Source organism: Chrysemys picta, chromosome 14 (assembly GCF_011386835.1).
Source record: "Chrysemys picta bellii isolate R12L10 chromosome 14, ASM1138683v2, whole genome shotgun sequence".
NCBI classification, from domain to species: Eukaryota; Metazoa; Chordata; order Testudines; family Emydidae; genus Chrysemys; species Chrysemys picta.
The window spans coordinates 44,879,162-44,900,677 of NC_088804.1; the positions used below are offsets into that span (position 1 = coordinate 44,879,162).

Below are 21,516 nucleotides of genomic sequence, written 5' to 3' on the forward strand. Positions count from 1 at the left end.
CCCCCCATGTGTGCTCCAGCTCCAGTGCACCCACAGAGTCGGCGCCTATGCCTGGACCCTCCAGCAGAGTCCCATTCCCTCTGCACCCAGAGCCCCTCAACGAGCCCCTGTGCTTACAGATCCTCTCTGCACCCAGACACCCCAGGGAGCTGCCCATACCCAGATTGCCCCACACAAAACCCTCTCACCCCAGACCAGGATCCCCCGATACTAAGCCCCTCCACACTCGGATTCTGCTGGGCTGAGCCTAATTGCTCCACATCTGGATCAGGGGCCAGAGTTGGGCATGCACGTGAGATTCTGTCCCTCTTGCTTACTATCTTGGTGCAACTGGCATGGAGGGGCAGGCCCAGCCCTTGCGCTGTATCACGGTTGGGTGCAGCCTCACCACCAAGTCCATGTGAGGCTGGAAGGTGATCTCCCACCTCCATGCAGCCTGTGCTCCCCACTGCTATGCTGGAGGTTCCACATTTATTTATTGACAAATAAAATATGCAGAATTTTAAAATATTGTGCGCAGAATTTTTAATTTTTTTTCATAATTTTGTATTGTCTGCTGACTTTGCCACCTCACTATTTACCCCTTTTTCCAGGTAGCACTGTCTGTAAAATACCTTATTTAAAACAAATGTCAGCCAGACCTGACAGAGCATAAAAGGATCTTATGATGAATGCATCTGGTATGAATAAGCAGACTCTGTAGTCATTCCTTATCTGGTACAGAAGTACATAACCTGGTGTCAGGAGTAAAAGTAAGACCATAAATGGAAAAAAGAAATGTAGCAGACGGAACAGCAACAAAGGTTGTGGGATCTCATCAACGTGCCACTCTTCAGTGCCCCAGAGAACTTCAGCTTTGACAAACCTTCACAATGGACAGACTGGAAACAATATTTTACAAGATTTTGCATTGGTATCAAGCCGCACAAAGAAACTGGAGATATACAGTTATCTTTAATTTATGCTTTGGGAAGCAGGCGGATCATAGCTTTACATCCTTTGACTTTACTGAAGACAAGTCACAAAGATGACTATGAAAGGGTTCTGTCTATGTGTGATGCATACAGTTTATACTCAGAGAAATGTGGCTTATGAAGGGCATGTTTTCACTAGAGAATTAAAGAAATGGGAAAATGTATGTTTTATAAGAGCTCTGCATACATTGGCTGAAAACTGATTTGGGGAATGCAAAAATATGAGCATATCAGAGACAGGCTGGCTATTGGGTTAAGAGATAAAAAACTTTCACAGCAGCTACAACTGAAGACATATTTAACCCTAGCCACAGCTATACAGAGAGCAAAGCATTCTGAGCTGGGACAGCAAAACCTAGAGCAACTTGACAAACAAGAAACGAGCTTAGAAACTGTAAACAGACACTTGAGTGTTAAAAGTCATTACTATAAAACCTCTGAGGCAAGGAGAGAGAACTCCCAGGCTAGGAGGGACAAATTCCAGCCTACATGAACAAGGTGTGGAAAAAGTCATATCCCAAGAGATGATGCATGTCCATCCAGAGGCACATGGTGTAATACATGCATGAAATATGGACTGTTTCAACCGTTTGCCACATTAAAGCAGTCAGGGAATTGACCCGTACTACAGACAATCAAAAGCCATTGTTTCTGGGATCTACCACTTGTGATGCCATAGAGCCTGCCTGGAGAGTGAAACTGAATATTCATGGCAAGACTAATGGCATGAATGTGGCATGTGGCACCTTAGAGACAAACACATTTATTTGGGCATAAGCTTTCGTGGGCTTGAACCCACTTCATCAGATGCATGGAGTGGAAAATACAGGAGCAGGTATAAATACATGAAAGGATGGGCGTTGCCTTACCAAGTGTGACATCAGTCTAACGACTATTTACTTTAAAATTGACTCAGGAGCTGATGTCACAGGCATGAGAAGGGACTTACAGTCACTTTAAACCCCTCCCAGAACTGAAGTCACCTGACAACTCTGACTAGCCTTGGAGGTATTATGAATCACATGGGCCAGTTCATGACAGAAACAACTTACAAAGACAAAATCTGTGCATTCATAGTTAGGGCCCTATCAAATTCACGTCCATGAAAAATGCATCATGGACTGTGAAATCTGGTCTCCCCCCGTGGTCTTTTGTGTGCTTTTAGCTCTGGGTGGTGGGTATAATAGGCATGGGGAGGCTCTGCCGAACCCCCAGTTGCAGGGCTTTGGGGGGAAGTTTTTAGTTTATTATGCCCCATGCAGGCTCCAGGATGGCTGAAGAGGTGGTATGTGCTATTCAGCTTCCCGGGTTCATCAGTAATCTCCCTGGACTACTGATGAACCTGGGAAACTGAGTAGCAAATACCGCCTCCTTAGCTGCCCTGGAACCTGCATGAGGCATATCAAAAGCTTCTTCCGGACCAGATTTCAGAGTAGCAGCCGTGTTAGTCTGTATCCGCAAAAAGAACAGGAGTACTTGTGGCACCTTAGAGACTAACAAATTTATTAGAGCATAATTTTTCATGGAGCATACAGCCCACTTCTTCGGATGCATATAGAGTGGAATAAATATTGAGGAGATATTGATATTGATATGCAAACTAGACACAATCAGCTCAGGATTGAATAAGGACTGGGAATGGCTGAGCCATTACAAACATTGAATCTATCTCCCCTTGTAAGTATTCTCACACTTCTTATCAACCTGTCTGTACTGGGCTAGCTTGATTATCACTTCAAAAGTTTTTTTTCTCTTACTTAATTGGCCTCTCAGAGTTGGTAAGACAACTCCCACCTGTTCATGCTCTCTGTATGTGTGTATATATATCTCCTCAATATTTATTCCACTCTATATGCATCCGAAGAAGTGGGCTGTAGTCCACGAAAGCTTATGCTCTAATAAATTTGTTAGTCTCTAAGGTGCCACAAGTACTCCTGTTCTTTTTCCGGACCAGAGCTGCTTTCCCCCAAGCGGTTTGGGATCTGGGAAGGGGAGGCGCGGCATGGCTGCAACTGGCCCAGGATTCTTCTGGGCAGGTGTGCGGGGGAGAGATCGGGGCTTTGGACGGCCCGGGGATCCTCTGACCATGTGGGGGGATGCTCGGGGCTCCAGCCGGCCCAAGGCTCCTCTGGCCGAGGTGGGGGGGCATCTCAGGCCTCTGGCTGCGAGGGGGTGGGAGAGGGTCTTGGGGCTTCAGCCCTGGGGTGGGGGCGGCGAAAGGGGCAGAGCCGGGGACTCCATCCGCCGCCCATGCTTTTACCCACTACTATACAGATTTCATGGGGGAGACCAGTGTTTCTCACATTGGGGGGCCTGACCCCCCTCCAACTCATTTTTGGGTCAGGATCCCTACAGTTACAACACCGTGAAATTTCAGATTTAAATAGCTGAAATCATGAATGTTATGATGTTTAAAATCCTATGGCCATGCAATTGGCCAAAATGGACTGTGAATTTGGTAGGGCCTTATTTATAGTACATATGGTCAAAGACCAACAACCTTCTCAGCCGCAGTATGGCAGCTACAATGGGCCTAATGAGAAAGGTAGAAGAACTTGATGTAAGATTTGATATTGGACATTTGAAGGGAGATCCAGTACAAGTCCACGTAAGAGACAATGGCAATGCTGACCCATACAGTGCACAAACACTCCTACCACTGAGACCTTGGACGAGACTAACTGCAGATTTATGAAAATTCAGGGTGTTACCCGGGGTTCCCTAAACCCAAAGCTCTTGGTAACTTTATTGTCTGTGAGGTGGTATCAGGAAATAAACCAAAGGAGACGCAGCACCTCTGTCTGCTATGTGGTTGGCACAAGTCCCAGAAAGTCAAGTGCTTTCACTTGAAGTCTTCACTTTATTAGTCTCCAGCACTCTCACAAGAATGCATTTCCTCCAAGTAACAGCTTTATTTAGTTCCAAGAGCATATACACACAATAGATTATAGAGCATCCCCAAACAATAGTTACTTATGGTCTGGACGGCTCAAACAACATGGTTCGAGTGGCCAGCTATCCACCTGTCTTCGGAGATGTCCAAAAGGTATTCTTCAGACCTGTCTACCACTTTTATGTTAGTAACTAGTACATTTACATCAACAACACGTCAATCAAAAAAAACCCAACACATTAAACAAGCACTTTTTAAGCAGTTAGTGATACAGATGTGTTTTTGCAGCGTCTGCAGTCTCATGGGCCCCAACACACACACACCAGAAGTCAAATATAGATAGACTTCCTGTTTTTCACAGACACTTACTCCAGCATATCAGGGAGGACATAGAGTCAGGCTCACTCCTTGTGATCATCCCTCCCTCCCGGCTTTGCCTTAGTTAGGGTAAGTTCCTGCAAAGGGTTACTACATAGCTACTCTTGGCAATAAGCAAAATAATCAATATTCCAGTACTGGCAGTGGCTTGGGCACCCATCTGGTTGCTAAAAATGCCCTTCTACAAGAGGACATCATTACCTGGTTGTAGTGGACTCTTTTTCCAGATATACAGGAACAATGTACTTGAAAGCAGGGCTGTCCCTAGCCATTTTGGTGCCCTACACAGCCCCCCTGTGGGGTGGTGGTGGTCCCAGGTCTCTCTGGGGAGGCAGAAGCAGGCTTGGGGGGCAGGGGGGAACCACCCCCCAGCATGAGCCGGCAGCGTGGAGCAGGTTGGGGCCAGGTCACTCCACTTCCTGCTGCCCGTTGAGTGCAGGGCAGGCCTGACCCCTGCTGCAGTCCTCAGGGGAAGGGGGGGAGTGAGGGCAGGGCAGGGGCAGAGGAGGGGCAGGAAGAGGCGGAGCAGGGCTGGGGCGGAGCTGGGGCGGGGGCCATGGGGAAGAGGCAGAGCAGGGCCTGGAACAGCATACAGCTGCATAGGGCACCAGGAAATTTGTTTCCTGGTACCCTACATAGCTGTGTACTTTGCGTACGGGAAAGGACGGCCTTACTTGAAGGACATAACATGTTGCGGTTTATTGAGAAACTGAAGTGCACTTTTGCTCATTTCAGTGTTTCAGAACAACTAGTGACGGACAGTGGCCCACGGGTTCATTGCATCAGAATTCAAGTCATTCCATATGAAGGATAATTTTGATCATATCAGCAACTCACATCACCCACAAACAAATGGAGAAGGTGAGAGAGCTGTACAGACAGGAAAATCCTACAACAGAAACATCCACTCCTTGCTCTTCTGCGTTCCAGAGCAGCACCAATAGCAGCTACTGGATATAGTCCAGCCAGCTCCTGATGAAGCTACTGTTCCAGCTTTGGGAAAGAACATGTCTCCAGAGTGGCCAGACATGAAGAGAGTCAAATCGGATACAAAGACTAAGAGAGATTATGAACACTTTTACAACAAATGTCATGCAGCGAACTGCCAGGTCTAGAACCTGGTGACCATGTTTACGTCTAATAGGATGGACAACTTCAGCTGCCATGAAGAAAAAGAATTCACCATCAAGATCATATGTGATTGAGACTGACAATGGAGAGTTCAGTAGAAACAGTTGACATCTACACTTTGTTCCTCAGAAAGAACAATTAGTGTAGCAAACTCTACAGATGGTAGATGCAGAATAAGAAGATGACAACTCAAGGATACCAACCAACCACAGCTAGTCATAGCATCTAATGGACATCCAGGTGACCAAGTCGTTATGCATTCGAGTTGTGTAATTAAAAAACTAGTATGATTCAGAGACACTTAACAGACTGATCCATACTGAACTTCAAAGACAGTAATAATGTAAATATTGTAAATGGTAGAACTTAAAGGGGGAGATGTAATGGAATTCTAAACTGTGTTATACTGTTTAGCTTCTAGGTGGTACTGTGTGTAAAATACCTGATTTAAATAAACCTCAGCCCAGGGCCGTCCTTATCCATACACAAAGTACCAGGAAATTTGTGGCACCAAATTTCCTGGTGCCCTACGCAGCTGCGTGCTGCTCCAGCCCCTGCTCCACCTCTTCCCCATGGCCCCTGCCCTGCCCCTTCCTGTCCCTCCTCCGCCCCCACTCCACTCCTTCTCCAAAGCCACCGCCCCTGCTCCACCCCAGCCCCGCCTCTTCCCGCCCCTGCTCCACCCACACTCCACCCCTTCCCCCGAGGACTGCAGCAGGGGTCGGGCCTGCCCTGCACTCAACGGGCGGCAGTAAGTGGAGTGGCCCGGCCCCAGCCCCCCAAGTCCCAGGGCTGGGAACCAGGGGAGCAGAGTGGAGTGGGCTGGGGCCGGGTCACTCCACTTCCCGTTGCCTTGTGAGTGCGGGGTCGGGCCTGCCCTGCACTCGCTGGGCGGCAGGAAGTGGAGCAACCTGGCCCCAACCCGCTCTGCTGGTTCGTGCTAGGGGGCAGTTCCCCCTGCCCAGCAAGCAGGGCCATCCCTACCTATACGCAAAGTATGCAGCTGCGTAGGGCACCAGGGAATTTGGGGCACCACATTTCCTGGTGCTCTGCACAGCTGCGTGATGCTCCAGCCTCTGCTTCGCCTCATCCCCATGGCCCCCAGCCCCGCCTCTTCCCACCCCCACTCCACCCCTTCCCCAAAGCCCCCACCCCCGCTCAGCCCCAGCCCCACCCCCACTCCCCTGAGGACTGCTGCAGGGGTCGGGCCTGCACTCACCGGCAGCGGTAAGTGCAATGACCCGGCCCCAGGCTGCTCTGCTTTGCCGGCGAGTGCTGAGGGGCGGTTCCCCCCTGCCCCTTAAGGCTGGGAGCAGGGGAGCAGAGTGGAGCAGGCTGGGGGGCGGTTTCCCCTCTGCACCCCTGCAGAGGCCTGGGGCCCACACAGCCCCCCCATGGGGGGGGTTGCATAGGGCACCAAAATGGCTAGGGACACCACTGTCCCCAAACCTGCTCCTGCCCCCTGTGGAGGCCTGGGGCCTGCCCCTCCCCCCACAGAGGCCTGGCACCACCCCCCTGCGGCCTGGCTGCATGGGGGGTCCAAAATGGCTAGGGACGGCCCTGCCTCAGCCATACCTGGCAGAGCACTAAAGGATCTTATGATTAGCACAGCTGGTGCATCTGGTGTACACTCTGTAGCCAATCCATATCTGGTAGAAGCACATGACACCCTCTGTGCTGGGCAAGACAGTCCAGATAGCCTCTAGGTGGTGAATATTGACAACTGGATTGGGCCCACAGGAGCACTGGGGTTGGGCTCATACACCTCTGCTTATTCAGCAGTTAATGAGGTTTGACATTAAGCACACTTTGGAAAATGTGATGTTTGTCTTCTTGGGCTGTCAGAAGAGATGGGCTTCTGGAATCCAAAAACTCATTGGCCCAGGACTTTGAATCCATATGGAGAACTAACTAAACCAGAGCCCTGGAGAAGGGAGTTTTACCTGTCAGCTATTGGCTAGAGGCAGACCCACCTCCACCTCAAGCTATTACAGATCTGCATGACTAGCAGTGTTCTGCCATAGAATGAACTCCATTCAGATGTGTTCTGAAGATTTTAGAAATTCTTTGTCCTTTGGGGACAGCCTGAATGTTAGCTCCTTCAGTGATGACAAAGAGCTAATGGGAAAGCTACCAACATCTTCATCTCCATGTCCTTTGAGGGATCAGACAGTTTTTAGGCAGTGTATATGGGACAGAAGAGAGAGAGAAGGGTAATTAATGGCTTCAAAGATAAAAAGGCTCAGACTACATACCTAGTAAGTAATAAGGTCAACTCCAGAAGTCCTTGGTTCCAGGACTTTAGTTCTAAGGAAGCTCTTTGAAACAGAGACTGTCTTTCACTAAATATTTGTATAGTGCCTAACACAACAGGGTCCAACCTGTTATCATCAAGCACCTGTTGGGGTTCCTCATGGAGTCTGAATGCAATTGGAGCCATGTGATTCAGCTGAGTGCCAGATACCGTGCTGCACTACAGTAGTTTTCTGGTGCCAGGACCCTCTCTGTCAGTGCAAAGAGCTCTCTTTAGAATTGTTAAAGAATATAGAAGTTGAGTTAGATATTTCCTGGTGTGTAGGAGGAAGGGAATATGAAGAGTTTTGTAGGGCAACCATCTCCTCACAGTGTAGGGTAACTATGCCGCCACCCCCATCTTCAGTTCCCTCCTGGTTCCCCTACTAACTTTCCACAGGTCAAGTATTACAAACAAGATTTCCTTTCCAGGTTCTAATGTATTGGCTTTTTATAGTTTCCAGTGGCCCTCCAGTTCCAAAACTTCCTTCTCAACTAAGGGATTACACAGCCCAACTTCCAGGGTTTAGTGCTACACTTATCCCTCATCTCTTTAAATTAACCTCCCAGAGGTTCCACTGAAGCTAGCAAAAATCTTCAAGAAACAGAACTCAAAGCAGAAACTTTATAATAATGCTTTTTCCTGCAAGGCATATCTGCTAGGGTGCAACCCCCCCTCCATAGCTTAGAGCCAAATCACCACATCTTAGTCCTAACTCCACTAAACTATCTTTCCTGATGCCTACAAGTCAGGCCTCTACTTCACCTGAAGTCATAAGAACATAAGAACGGCCGTACCGGGTCAGACCAAAGGTCCATCTAGCCCAGTATCCTGTCTACCGACAGTGGCCAATGCCAGGTGCCCCAGAGGGAGTGGACCTAACAGGCAATGATCAAGTGATCTCTCTCCTGCCATCCATCTCCATCCTCTGACAAACAGAGGCTAGGGACACCATTCCTTACCCATCCTGGCTAATAGCCATTAATGGACTTAACCCACCATGAATTTATCCAGTTCTTTTTTAAACGCTGTTACAGTCCTAGCCTTCATAACCTCCTCAGGCAAGGAGTTCCACAGGTTGACTGTGCCCTGCATGAAGAAGAACTTCCTTGTATTTGTTTTAAACCTGCTGCCTATTAATTTCATTTGGTGACCCCTAGTTCTTGTATTATGGGAATAAGTAAATAACTTTTCCTTATCCACTTTCTCCACATCACTCATGATTTTATAGACCTCTATCATATCCCCCCTTAGTCTCCTCTTTTCCAAGCTGAAGAGTCCTAGCCTCTTTAATCTCTCCTCATATGGGACCTGTTCCAAACCCTTAATCATTTTAGTTGCCCTTTTCTGAACCTTTTCTAGTGCCAGTATATCTTTTTTGAGATGAGGAGACCACATCTGTACGCAGTATTCGAGATGTGGGCGTACCATTGATTTATATAAGGGCAATAATATATTCTCAGTCTTATTCTCTATCCCCTTTTTAATGATCCCTAACATCCTGTTTGCTTTTTTGACCGCCTCTGCACACTGCGTGGACATCTTCAGAGAACTATCCATGATGACTCCACGATCTTTTTCCTGACTTGTTGTAGCTAAATTAGCCCCCATCATATTGTATGTATAGTTGGGGTTATTTTTTCCAATGTGCATTACTTTACATTTATCCACATTAAATTTCATTTTCCATTTTGTTGCCCAATCACTTAGTTTTGTGAGATCTTTTTGAAGTTCGTCACAGTCTGCTTTAGTCTTAACTATCTTGAGCAGTTTAGTATCATCTGCAAACTTTGCCACTTCACTGTTTACCCCTTTCTCCAGATCATTTATAAACAAGTTGAATAGGATTGGTCCAAGGACTGACCCTTGGGGAACACCACTAGTTACCCCTCTCCATTCTGAGAATTTACCATTAATTCCTACCCTTTGTTCCCGGTCTTTTAACCAGTTCTCAATCCATGAAAGGACCTTCCCTTTTATCCCATGACAGCTTAATTTATGTAAGAGCCTTTGGTGAGGGACCTTGTCAAAGGCTTTCTGGAAATCTAAGTACACTATGTTCACTGGATCCCCCTTGTTCACATGTTTGTTGACCCCTTCAAAGAACTCTAATAGATTAGTAAAACACGATTTCCCTTTACAGAAACCATGTTGACTATTGCTCAACAGTTTATGTTTTTCTATGTATCTGACAATTTTATTCTTAACTATTGTTTCAACTAATTTGCCCTGTACCGATGTTAGACTTACCTGTCTGTAATTTCCGGGATCACCTCTAGAGCCCTTTTTAAATATTGGCGTTACATTAGCTAACTTCCAGTCATTGGGTACAGAAGCCGATTTAAAGATCAGGTTACAAACCTTAGTTAATAGTTCCACAACTTCACATTTGAGTTCTTTACGAACTCTTGGGTGAATGCCATCTGGTCCCGGTGACTTGTTAATGTTAAGTTTATCAATTAATTCCAAAACCTCCTCTAGTGACACTTCAATCTGTGACAGTTCCTTAGATTTGTCACCTACAAAAGCCGGCTCAGGTTTGGGAATCTCCCTAACATCCTCAGCCGTGAAGACTGAAGCAAAGAATCCATTTAGTTTCTCCGCAATGACTTTATCATCTTTAAGCACTCCTTTTGTATCTCGATCATCAAGGGGCCCCACTGGTTGTTTAGCAGGCTTCCTGCTTCTGATGTACTTAAAAAACATGTTGTTATTACCTTTGGAGTTTTTGGCTAGCCATTCTTCAAACTCCTCTTTGGCTTTTCTTATTACATTCTTGCACTTAATTTGGCAGCGTTTATACTCCTTTCTATTTGCCTCACTAAGATTTGACTTCCACTTTTTAAAGGAAGTCTTTTTATCTCTCACTGCTTCGTTTACATGGTTGTTAAGCCACAGTGGCTCTTTTTTAGTTCTTTTACTGTGTTTCTTAATTTGGGGTATACATTGAAGTTGGGCCTCTATTATGGTGTCTTTAAAAAGCGCCCATGCAGCTTGGAGGGTTTTCACTTTAGTCACTGTACTTTTAAACTTCTGTTTAACTAACCCCCTCATTTTTGCATAGTTCCCCCTTTTGAAATTAAATGCCACAGTGTTGGGCTGTTGAGATGTTCTTCCCACCACAGGGACGTCGAATGCTATTGTATTATGGTCACTATTTCCAAGCGGTCCTGTTATAGTTACCTCTTGGACCAGCTCCTGTGCTCCACTCAGGACTAAATCTAGAGTTGCCTCTCCCCTTGTGGGTTCCCATACCAGCTGCTCCATGAAGCAGTCATTTAAAGTATCGAGAAATTTTATCTCTGCATTTCGTCCTGAAGTGAAATGTTCCCAGTCAATATGGGGATAATTGAAATCGCCCACTACACTATTATTGGGTTCTTAATTTTGATAGCCTCTCTAATTTCCCTTAGCATTTCATCATCACTATCACTGTCCTGGTCAGGTGGTCTATAATAGATCCCTAATGTTATATTCTTATTAGAGCATGAAATTTCTATCCATAGAGATTCTATGGAACATGTAGATTCACTTAAGATTTTTACTTCATTTGATTCTACATTTTCTTTCACATATAGCGCCACTCCCCCCCTGCACGACCTGTTCTGTCCTTCGATATATTTTGTACCCCGGAATGATTGTGTCCCATTGATTGCTCTCAGTCCACCAGGTTTCTGTGATGCCTATTATATCAATATCCTCCTTTATCACAAGGCACTCTAGTTCACCCATCTTATTATTTAGACTTCTAGCATTTGTGTACAAGCACTTTAAAAACTTTTCTGATGTGTTAGATTCTTTTTTATGTGAATGTTTATCATCTGATCTGGCACTTACATTATCCTCCTCCATCCTCTGCTCCAGACTATAACCTGGAGATTCTCTATCATTAGACTCTCCCCTAAGAGAAGTCTCTATCTGATCCACATGCTCCTCTGCAGCAGTTGGCTTTCCCCCATCTCCTAGTTTAAAAACTGCTCTACAATCTTTTTAATGTTTAGTGCCAGCAGTCTGGTTCCACTTTGGTTTAGGTGGAGCCCATCTCTCCTGTATAGGCTCCCCCATCCCAAAAGTTTCCCCAGTTCCTAATGAATGTAAACCCCTCCTCTCTACACCATCATCTCATCCATGCATTGAGACTCTGAAGCTCTGCCTGCCTACCTGGCCCTGCGCGCGGAACTGGGAGCATTTCTGAGAATGCCACCATAGAGGTCCTGGATTTCAGTCTCTTCCCTAGCAGCCTAAATTTGGCCTCCAGGACATCTCTCCTACCCTTCCCTACGTCATTGGTACCTACATGTACCACGACCACCGGCTCCTCCCCAGCACTACACATAAGTCTCTCTAGATGCCTCGAGAGATCCGCAACCTTTGCACCAGGCAGGCAAGTCACCATGTGGTTCTCCCGGTCATCACAAACCCAGCTATCTACGTTTCTAATGATTGAATCTCCCATTACTAACACCTGCCTTTTCCTAGCAACTGGAGTTCCCTCCCCCGGAGAGGTAACCTCAGTGCGAGAGGCAACCCCTGCACCATCTGGAAGGAGGGTCCCAACTATGGGAAGGTTTCCCACTGTTGCCGTTGACTGCTCTGCTTCCCTGGGCCTTTCATCCTCCTCAACAGCGCAGGGGCTCTCTGACCGGAGGTGGGACAATTCTACAATGTCTCAGAAAGCCTCATCAACATACCTCTCTGCCTCCCTTAGCTCCTCCAGTTCCACTACCCTGGCTTCCAAAGTCCGTACGTGATCTCTGAGGGCCAGAGCTCCTTGCACTGAATGCACACATACACCACCCGCCCACAGGGCAGGTAATCATACATCATAAGTCTCTCCCTAGGCTTCTCCCTTATTTACCTCAGAAGTGTGATTGTGTCATATGACTCCCTGGTCACTTGACCATCTTAATTTTCCCCACCTGGGGAAGAGAGATGGATGTATCAGAGCTGGGGTGGAGATCAATCCTCTCTTAAAGGGCCAGCCACATTCTCACAAAGAGCAGCACCAGAGTCTCAAAACAAGCTGGTGTAGTGGGAGAGCAGGGCTCTAGGTCCAGAAAAAAAGATAGAGAGCACGAGTCAGGGACAAATAATTTTTCTACTTTATTGTTCTCACCTAGCAATGCTCTCCAATGTCTTTCCCCTATGCTATCTCTGCAGGTCTCCTCTACTTTGGCTCTTTTTCTCCTCTTTGTCTCCCTCCCACTTCTTTCTTGGCTCCTCCATTTACTGCTCCTAGCAGCTCTACGTTCTCCATCTCGGCCATGATGCCTACAAAACCCAGACAACTACCAATGGGAAGGCAGGTGACAAGCTATGCCTCTTCTTTTCTTGCTCCTTCTTTCCCTATATCTAGCCCCAATTAAAAAGAGAAAGGACCACCACCAAAAAAACATGTCCAGTACACAAAACTAACCAAGATGATCCAATTCTTCCCCATAGTCATTTGCTTGTATGTTGTATCTACACCTCCTACCTTTCACATGTGTAACTGGATTGTAAGCCCTACAATAAATGTGTTACAGATTTCCTTCCAAATATTTTGTGATCAACAGCTGTGCTCTGAATTCCATAGCCCAAGTCCTTCTTCCGTGAACATGGAGGCCCAGACTTTTGTCACACCATTCCTGTTAGTGAAGGAGAGAAAGGGTTGAACGCAAGAATTTCTTCTTCTGAAAACACATAGTTAAAAGAACAGAAAACATATGTTCCAATGGTAGTTTTGCCAATATTGTGCATGAATTCAATGTACTAAAAATATGCAGCCATTGGCATTCTGAACCCCAGATATCTTGAGAGGTGTGCTTATTCGCATATTCCCAAACTGCCTGGGAGCACTGGTGGGTAAGCCCAGGCCATACTGAGTTTGTTCCACTTGTAGAAAGGGGGTAGAAAGTGTCTATGACAAAGGACATGAAAAGATGGGCATTGCCTTACCAAGTGGCAACACCCAATTTTTCATGTACTCTGTAGAGATACCTGCCTACTGTTTTTTTTCCCACTCCATGCATCTGAAGAAGTGGGTTTTACCCCATAGAGGCTTATGCCCAAATAAAATGGTTAGTCTCTAAGGTACCACAAGGACTCCTCGTTGCTGCTGATACAGACTAACACACGGAAACCTATGACAGAGGAGACAGCCCAGCTTCCTGCAGAGCTCCTGCCAGGTTTGAACCTGCGGGGAGAGGGCGGAACTCTCTGTCACGGCGTCGGGGCCAGCCGGCCTCATCTCGCGGCAACACTCGGAGCGGTGACTAGCCGGGCGTCTGACGTCATCACTGCCTGCCACGGCGCTTACGTCTCGCTCCTCGAACATGGAGTTTCAAGGATGCTTCCGCCTAGGAAAGTAGTTCCCAACTCCCGCTGCCACGGGCGCCAGCGAACGGCCCGTTGTCCGGGAGGCTGATCACCTGGGACTGCAGTGTCGGCGGAGGGCCGCCCCTCACGAGGTGGGACCCGGAAACGGAGAGGAGAGAGTCCCGTCCTGCGAATCCTTCCGCCTGCGGTATCGGTGCTGAGGTCGCGAAGCCGCCATTTTGGATGCCTGTCTCCTGTTACTGCCGCTTCCTCCGCTGCAGGGACCCGGCCCGGTGAGTGGGGGCGGGGAACCAGGGGTCATTGCTCCCCTCCGCCATCTCTCCCCCCCCGGCCTCTAGCCCCCGGCGCCGTGTGACCCCGACCCTCTCCCGTCGGCCCAGCCTGACTGCCCCAGAGCCCGTCCGCAGGGCCAGCGCAACCCCCCCGGCCTGTCCCGGCCCGTCCCGTCCCCCCTCCCGCAAGGCCAGCGCAGCCCCCCCCCCGCCCCGCCCCGCAGGGCCAGCGCAACCCCCCCCCCGCCCCGCCCCGCAGGGCCAGCGCAACCCCCCCGGCCTGTCCCGTCCCCCCTCCACAAGGCCAGCGCAACCCCCCCCCCCCGGCCTGTCCCGCAGGGCCAGCGCAACCCCCCCGGCCTGTCCCGTCCCCCCTCCACAAGGCCAGCGCAACCCCCCCCCCCCGGCCTGTCCCGCAGGGCCAGCGCACCCCCCCCCCGCCTGTCCCGTCCCCCCTCCCGCCCGCCTGCCCGGCTCGCCCCGCAGGGCCAGCGCAACCCCCTCCCTCCCGCCTGCCCGGCTCTCCCCGCAAGGCCAGCGCAAACCCCCCCCCCCCCCGGTCCTCTGGACCCGCCCGCTGCCCCCCTCGCAGGGCCAGCGCAACCGTCCCACCTGTGTCCTCTCCCCCCGGCGGCCCAGCCTGATTGCTCCAGTCCCCACCTGGCCGAAGGGCCAGTGTAATGCTCTCTTCCTCCTCTAGCCTAACCCCGGGGGCCCTCTCCCCGTGGCCAGCCTAACTCCCCATATCCCCTCCCCCCGTCAGCCAGTCCCATACCCCCCCCCCCCCCCCCCGGCCCTTGTAATCGCCTCAATCCTGTAGCCGAACCCCCCCCATCCGATCCTGTATCCCTTCCCCCCACTAGGCCAGCTTAACCCCCCCAAATCCATTATTCCATATCCCCTCCCCCACTGGCCCAGTGTAACCCCCCATATCCTCTCCTCTGCTCCTTCAGCCCCTCTGTCCTGTATCTCCTACCCTATTGGGCTAGCATAACTTTCTCCCCTGCCCCAATCCCATATGCCCTCTTCCACCGTGCCAGCATAACTCCCCCCTCCAGCGCCCAATCCCCGAACACCCTTGTCCCATATCCCCTTTTGCACTGGGCCAGCATAAATCACCCCCCAACCCTCTTGTTCCCCCCCCTTAACCTCCACTCCTGCATGTGTCCCATGTTCCATCCTTCATCTGACTAGCGTAACTGCCCCCTCATCATCTTCCCACCCACAACCTTGTGCCCCTCTCCTGTGCTTTACTGGGCTAGCATAACCCTTTCCTGTCCCATAGAAGCTTCCATGCATCCTTCATGCCCCAGCCCCATAAACCCACTTGCCCTATATGTCTTGTGAGCCCCCTGCCCATGTTCCTGTCGTCCACTCCTCTCCTCGCTTCAACTTGGCTGCCTTGTGTTACACCCTTTCCCTACCAGCCTAGTGGAAGAGCTTTCCACAGAGACTCCCCCTAGCTCCAGTATAACCCACCTACCCGCAACTTTGCAGCCCTTCTGGTCCCACTCTCTATGTCCCCCTCAGCTTCCCTGCTGGCCAATCATGAGCCCCTCCATCAACACTATCTCTGTCCCCTCAGTGCTGTCTCTCCCTCCAAACTTCACCAGCTCCACACAGCCTCCCATAAACCATCCAACCTGACTGCCCCCTTTCCCTTGATTCCCCTAGGGCTGGAGTGAGGACAGTGGGTACTGTTGCTCTGGTCCTGCCATTTCTTTGAAAAGAAAGCCCCCATCCCTGCTGCTTCAGTGGGGAGCAGAAAAGCTCTCATACAGACAACTTTTAAACAGGAAATTTTAAGGCTATTTACCAGAGGTTGTGCCAGAACTTGAAAAAACTAATTAAATGTAATTTCCTTTGAAGACTGTATTGGGGTGATGCCTGCATACAAGAGGTAACACTGGGTTTTTCCGCACTCTTTACTCTGGTATTTCCTAGGCTGAGTGCAGTACTCTGCAGCTGTAATGCACTGAGGTGTCCTGTTCATGGATTTTTATTTGGTGTTTGTGGCTAGCCCCATAGTTCTCTGTCTAGCTCTTCACAGAGAGAAAACCCACAGTCCCTGCCTAGAGCCATTTACAGCAAGGTGCAGAGTTTTTTGCTGGCAATAGAGTGGTCTCCAGTGATGGATCCTGGGACTGTTTGAGTCCCTTCTTCAAGGGTTTGTTGAGCTCTTTCTCAAACCATATGGTGTGTTGTTACTCAGGTGCTGATTTTTGGGTGTGGATTGATTCTTGAAAGTCTTTCTCAAAATCAGATTTGTCACCTTGTACATACTGATTTTAAATGCTCTGTTGTGATTTATTGTAGCAGTTGGTGTGTGACATGCTTGATGAAGAGCTGTGGAAACACTAACAGCATCCTTAGGAGAGGTGGTGTTGAGAGCAGAGCTTGAAAAATGGGCTTGAAAAATATACTTGACACCTGTTTGCCTACTAGTCAGAGTGAAAAGTACCCCTGCCACCTCAGTTCCCTCCAGCCCAAGCAATTCTGTAGTGCATTTTCACTGTAATGAATTTTAACTGTCAGTCTTCTATTTAGCATACTTTTAAATAATAACTTGCTGTCTTTCTTGTGTTTGTGTTTTAACTTCTTGCCTTTCCTGGCTTCACTCCATTTTTTCCTCTCTCTTAATTACTCCTCTTTTCTTTCTCTTCCCCTCTCCCACTCCATCCCTTTCTTTCTCTTCACTTACACTGTATGCACTACTCTTTCCAATTTCATTTGTCTGTCCCACTCAGCTGCCATATTTTCTCTCCTTTCCCTCGCCCACACTCTCTGCTGATCCGCTCCCTCATCCATGAAAACTTTATCAGACACTGAAGAGCTCGGTTAGACAAGAGAGCTCAAATAACATTAGAGACTCTGCTCTTGTATGTTGCCCCACAACACACATCCTCCTCCATCTCTCCTATATGCTGGGAAAGGAGAGAATATTTAAATTACTACAAGGATGTGATTCCTGGATGTTTAGGAACATCCCACTAATCATAAGCCGCTTCCCACTAATAGGCTTATGATAAATTTGAGACTTCACCCTAGGATAGTAGAAGGGAGAATGAGCATTTTCTTTCTCACATTCATCTGCTCCCAACACAGAGGCTCTTTTCGGCTCTGAGGATAGGGTCTCTGCTAATCTACCCCTTTCCTAGCCGCCTCCACATTTTTGTTGTCTTCTCCCCAATGAATAAATCATAACTTTCCCTTGCTGTTGCTCTTAGATTTGCCAAACAGCAGAGATTATGATATGATTTCTTGTCAGCTTCATTGTTGCTCACAGGATTCTGAATAGCAGCAATGGAAAATTGATGAGACTGGTCATTTGTCACGTGACAGCTGGGCAAAGCTATGAGCAACAATAGAGGGATTGGAGTTGTCTGTCTGCAGACTTAGAAACAAGTACTTTGTTGGTTTACATTTTGTGTAGATTTGAAAGTTATCTTTGAAACCATGAGTGCTAGAAACTTTTTAAAGATAAATTTTTAAATTCTGTGAAAGTCGGTGGTAGGATTCCTCATCCAGGAAAATTTACCACTCACTCTGAGTGGATTTTTCAGCCCTTATTGTGTTGGGAGAATTGCATAGTTCTATATTGCTTTAGAAATTGGCCTTTGGTTTATAGTTGTCCCTATAATAATGCAAATCTTTCTGGTGAAGGAGATTAAAATTTACCAGTGTTGAATGGCTTGTTCTTGATCATATTCTGATGCTTTCTGGGACATGTGGGTCTTAAGGGCATACATTTACTCTGGTGGCAAATACTATATTATTGGATTAGGTCTGGTAAGTAAATATCTCAGGCCAAAGTATCAAATTGAGCCCAGGTTACTAGTGTCCAAAAGGCATTACCCTCTGATATGACTGCATGGTGGTCTCTATGAAATGAGTAGGATGTCTCGGTCCAGTTGCTGATTGGCCACTGTTCATGTTACAAATGAGGCTAACTGGCAGAGGCTAAGGATTGAATTGACTGCCAAAACTGGATGATGGTGGTGCTTCCCAGCATATGGCTGAAATTACCCCATGTGGAAAAACGTACATTAACGCTGCCTAAGATGCAACTACTCTGTAGAGTGAGGAGTCTGAGCCTCCAGGCTTTCAGTCTGGCACTTTCCCTCGGTATTAACTCTTTAAAGAAAGACGGTTCTTCTCTGTCATGCTGTAGTACCACATAAAGGATTCTGGGGTCTGTTTTGAAACTAAAAGGGTTGGTCTGCATATAGCTGAGCAGGAAACAGACCACCCGACTGTCTTATAAATTAGCTGGTTGGGAGGTCAGAAGTAGATGAGAATAGTAGAGGTGGCATGGTCTTTGGTGACTAGAGCATGCAACTGGGAGCCAGGAATTTTGGAGTTCTAATCCTGTCTTTTCCACTGATTTGTTGTGTGGCCTTGGATAAATTGCTTCCCCTCTCTGTTTCTACATTTCTCAACTTGTAAAATGCAGATAATACTTCGCTGCTTGCCTTATGGGGTGTTGTGAGGGTTAGCATTTGTAAAGGACTATGTGTAATAGCGAAGTGTTACTCTTATGGAAGAAAGACATGAGGAGGGTGACTCAGAGTATGTCTATACTGCAGTTATAAGCCTGTGCCAGCTGACTAGGGCTCCTGGGGTTGTTGAATTGCAGTGTAGACGTCTAGGATTGAGCGGGAACTCTGAGATCCTCCCACCCTGCTGGGTCCTAGAGCCCGGGCTTCAGCCTGAGCCCCAAAGTCTACACTGCATTGAAACAACCTTGCGGGCCCAAGTCAACTGGCATGGGCCAGCTGCAGGTGTCTAATTGCAGGGTAGACATACCATCAAAGTACAAATGCATCTTGCTCATCTTTGGAAATCCAAGTGAGAATTAGAGTTTAATTTGATTGACATACAGTTGTGCACAAATGGGAACCATATAAAACTTCCCCATCCACTGCCTCTAATCTGATATCTTCCTGGGGCTGGCATATGGTAGGATTCAGCTAATGGCAGCAAGCAGAAATGAGAGGTAGGGCTGCATTCAGTTTAGCTAAAACTTAAGATTTATGCAAGTTAGAAATCATAGAGAACTGGGTCTCTTTTCTCACCCCCAACTTCTAGACAGTGGTATTTTTCCCTGCAGAAGACTTCTGTGCTTTGTTCAATTTACTTGTAAATATTACTGGGGATGAGATTTCCACTTCCTTTCAGAGATTATTAAAGATCTTGCTTGCAGGAATGTTTCCTGATTGTTAACCATCTTCTTGTTGCATGTTACTCCCATGGGTGCAACCCAAAGTAGCATTGTTCCTTTTTGTTGCCATATCACATTTTAAACTCCGTTTTCTTTCCTGCTGTTCTGGTCTCTTGGCACTGCTACTTTCCAAATTTCACTCTTCCATTAAATAATATGTATTCTGATATTTCCCAAGAGAGATTAGCTGCTGTCTTTTCAGGCTGAATTCCATTTTTTATTTCCTGATCATTTTTCTCCTGGAAGACTTTTCATATTGCCTTTTTCTTCTGTGGTGCTAGCAACATTTCTCTATTTAGTACCTTCTGTTAATCATAACATGCTGCTTACCTCTTTTCTGTATAAATATTGAAAAAACTGGACTAAATACAGATCCCTGCTGTATTCTGTTAGAGTTCTAATATAATTTGATATGTTCATGTTGACAAGTCTGCATTTACTGTCCTTGAGCCACTTTTCAAGCCATGTGGAAGTACAGCTGTCCAAGGCAGTTGGAATTCAGTAGTATTTAGTCAGACATTGCTTATTACCCCTTATTGTAGTCTAGATATGTCTGCTTCATTCTCTTTACCCATCGAGAGCTGATCCTACACCACTGAGATATGGCGGAGTTATGCCATTGACTTAGATCCGCCTCTGATTTTGTGTGTGTCAGAAAACCCCCAACAACCCTGGCTGGCTTGAGTGGTGCGGTTTGTTTTAGGTAATCAGGGTGGGCCATTCAAATAATTGGTTTTAAAAAGAAAAATCATTCATTTAAATCCAGGTGAGGTAATTTATTTGAAAATTTGTGCTACTGGAATCTTCGATTATAAATTTGAATTAATTACAGTAAATTATAAATACTTTTTAAAATGCCACTGCTGGTAGGGTGCCTTATTTGAATTTTAGAAAACTATCTGCTAAAAACAAAATATTGAAAATGAAGGCCCAGCCCTGCAAACACTTAAACTGGTATATAATTAAACTCTCACAAATAGTCCATTGACTTCAGTGTGACTGACTACTCATTTGCTTTGTGTTTGCAACATTAAGGGCTAAAATTGTATTTTTATTTAAAAAATTTCTTATTGGCAAACCAACACAGCTGAGCCAGCAACTGAGGCTTGGTCTACACCAGGGGTTCTCAACCTATTTCTTTTTGAGCCCCTCCCAACATGTTATGAAAACCTCCATGGCCCACAACTGTTTATCTGCATATCCAGTAGATTAAAAGCCATGGCTGGCATTAGGGGTAGCATGCAGGGCAATTGACTTGGGGCCCCATGCCACAGGAAGCTACACAAAGCTAAGTTGCTTACACTTTGGCTCCAGTGCTGCACGGCTTGGGTTTTCTGCCCTGAGCCCCAGTGAGTCTAACGTCAGCCCTGCTCTCTGCCCTGAAACCTGCTGGGGGGCCACAGACCCCTGGTTGAGAAACGCTGGTCTACACTTTGTTAGTATAACTATGTTGCTCCGAGATATGGAAAATCCACACCCTGAGTGACAATTTACCTATGCTGGTGGGAGAAGCTCTCCCATCTGCATAGGTAGCATCTTCACTAAGCGCTAGGAGTGCTGTAAGTGTAGACAAGCCCTGAGTAGGACTATGATGAGTCAGAGCCTCCCTGGAGGGAAGGCAGAGAATCATAGGGTTGGAAGAGACCTCAGGAGGTCATCTAGTCCAACCCCCTGCTCAAAGCAGGACCAATCCCTAACTAAATCATCCCAGCCAAGGTTTTAGCAAGCCGGGCTTTAAAAACCTCTAAGGATGGAGATTCCACCACCTCCCTAGGGAACACATTCCAGTGCTTCACCACCCTCCTAGTGAAATAGTGTTTCCTAATATCCAACCTAGACCTCCTCCACTGCAACTTGAGACCATTACTCCTTGTTCTGTCATCTGCCACCACTGAGAACAGCCGAGCTCCATCCTCTTTGGAACCCACCTTCAGGTAGTTGAAGGCTGCTATCAAATCCCCCCTCACTCTTCTCTTCTGCAGACTAAACAAGCCCAGTTTCCTCAGCCTCTCCTCGTAAATCATGTGCCTCAGCCC

At 47.5% G+C, this 21,516-nt stretch overlaps 1 protein-coding gene across 4 annotated transcripts in view; it reads left to right on the top strand.

Annotated features, from left to right (window-relative positions):
* Window positions 1–13,963: 13,963 nt before the first annotated feature.
* AP1G1 (adaptor related protein complex 1 subunit gamma 1) overlaps window positions 13,964–21,516 on the top strand; it is a 95,888-nt gene continuing 88,335 nt past the window's right edge. Inside the window, exon 1 of one of the 4 annotated variants that reach the window (XM_065567694.1) lies at window positions 13,964–14,259. The gene's annotated coding sequence lies outside the window, so the exon portion shown is untranslated. Of the gene's footprint in view, window positions 14,260–15,415; window positions 16,160–21,516 lie in introns of those variants that run through there. The other 3 variants (XM_065567693.1, XM_005310212.5, XM_065567691.1) reach the window with 3 other exon arrangements.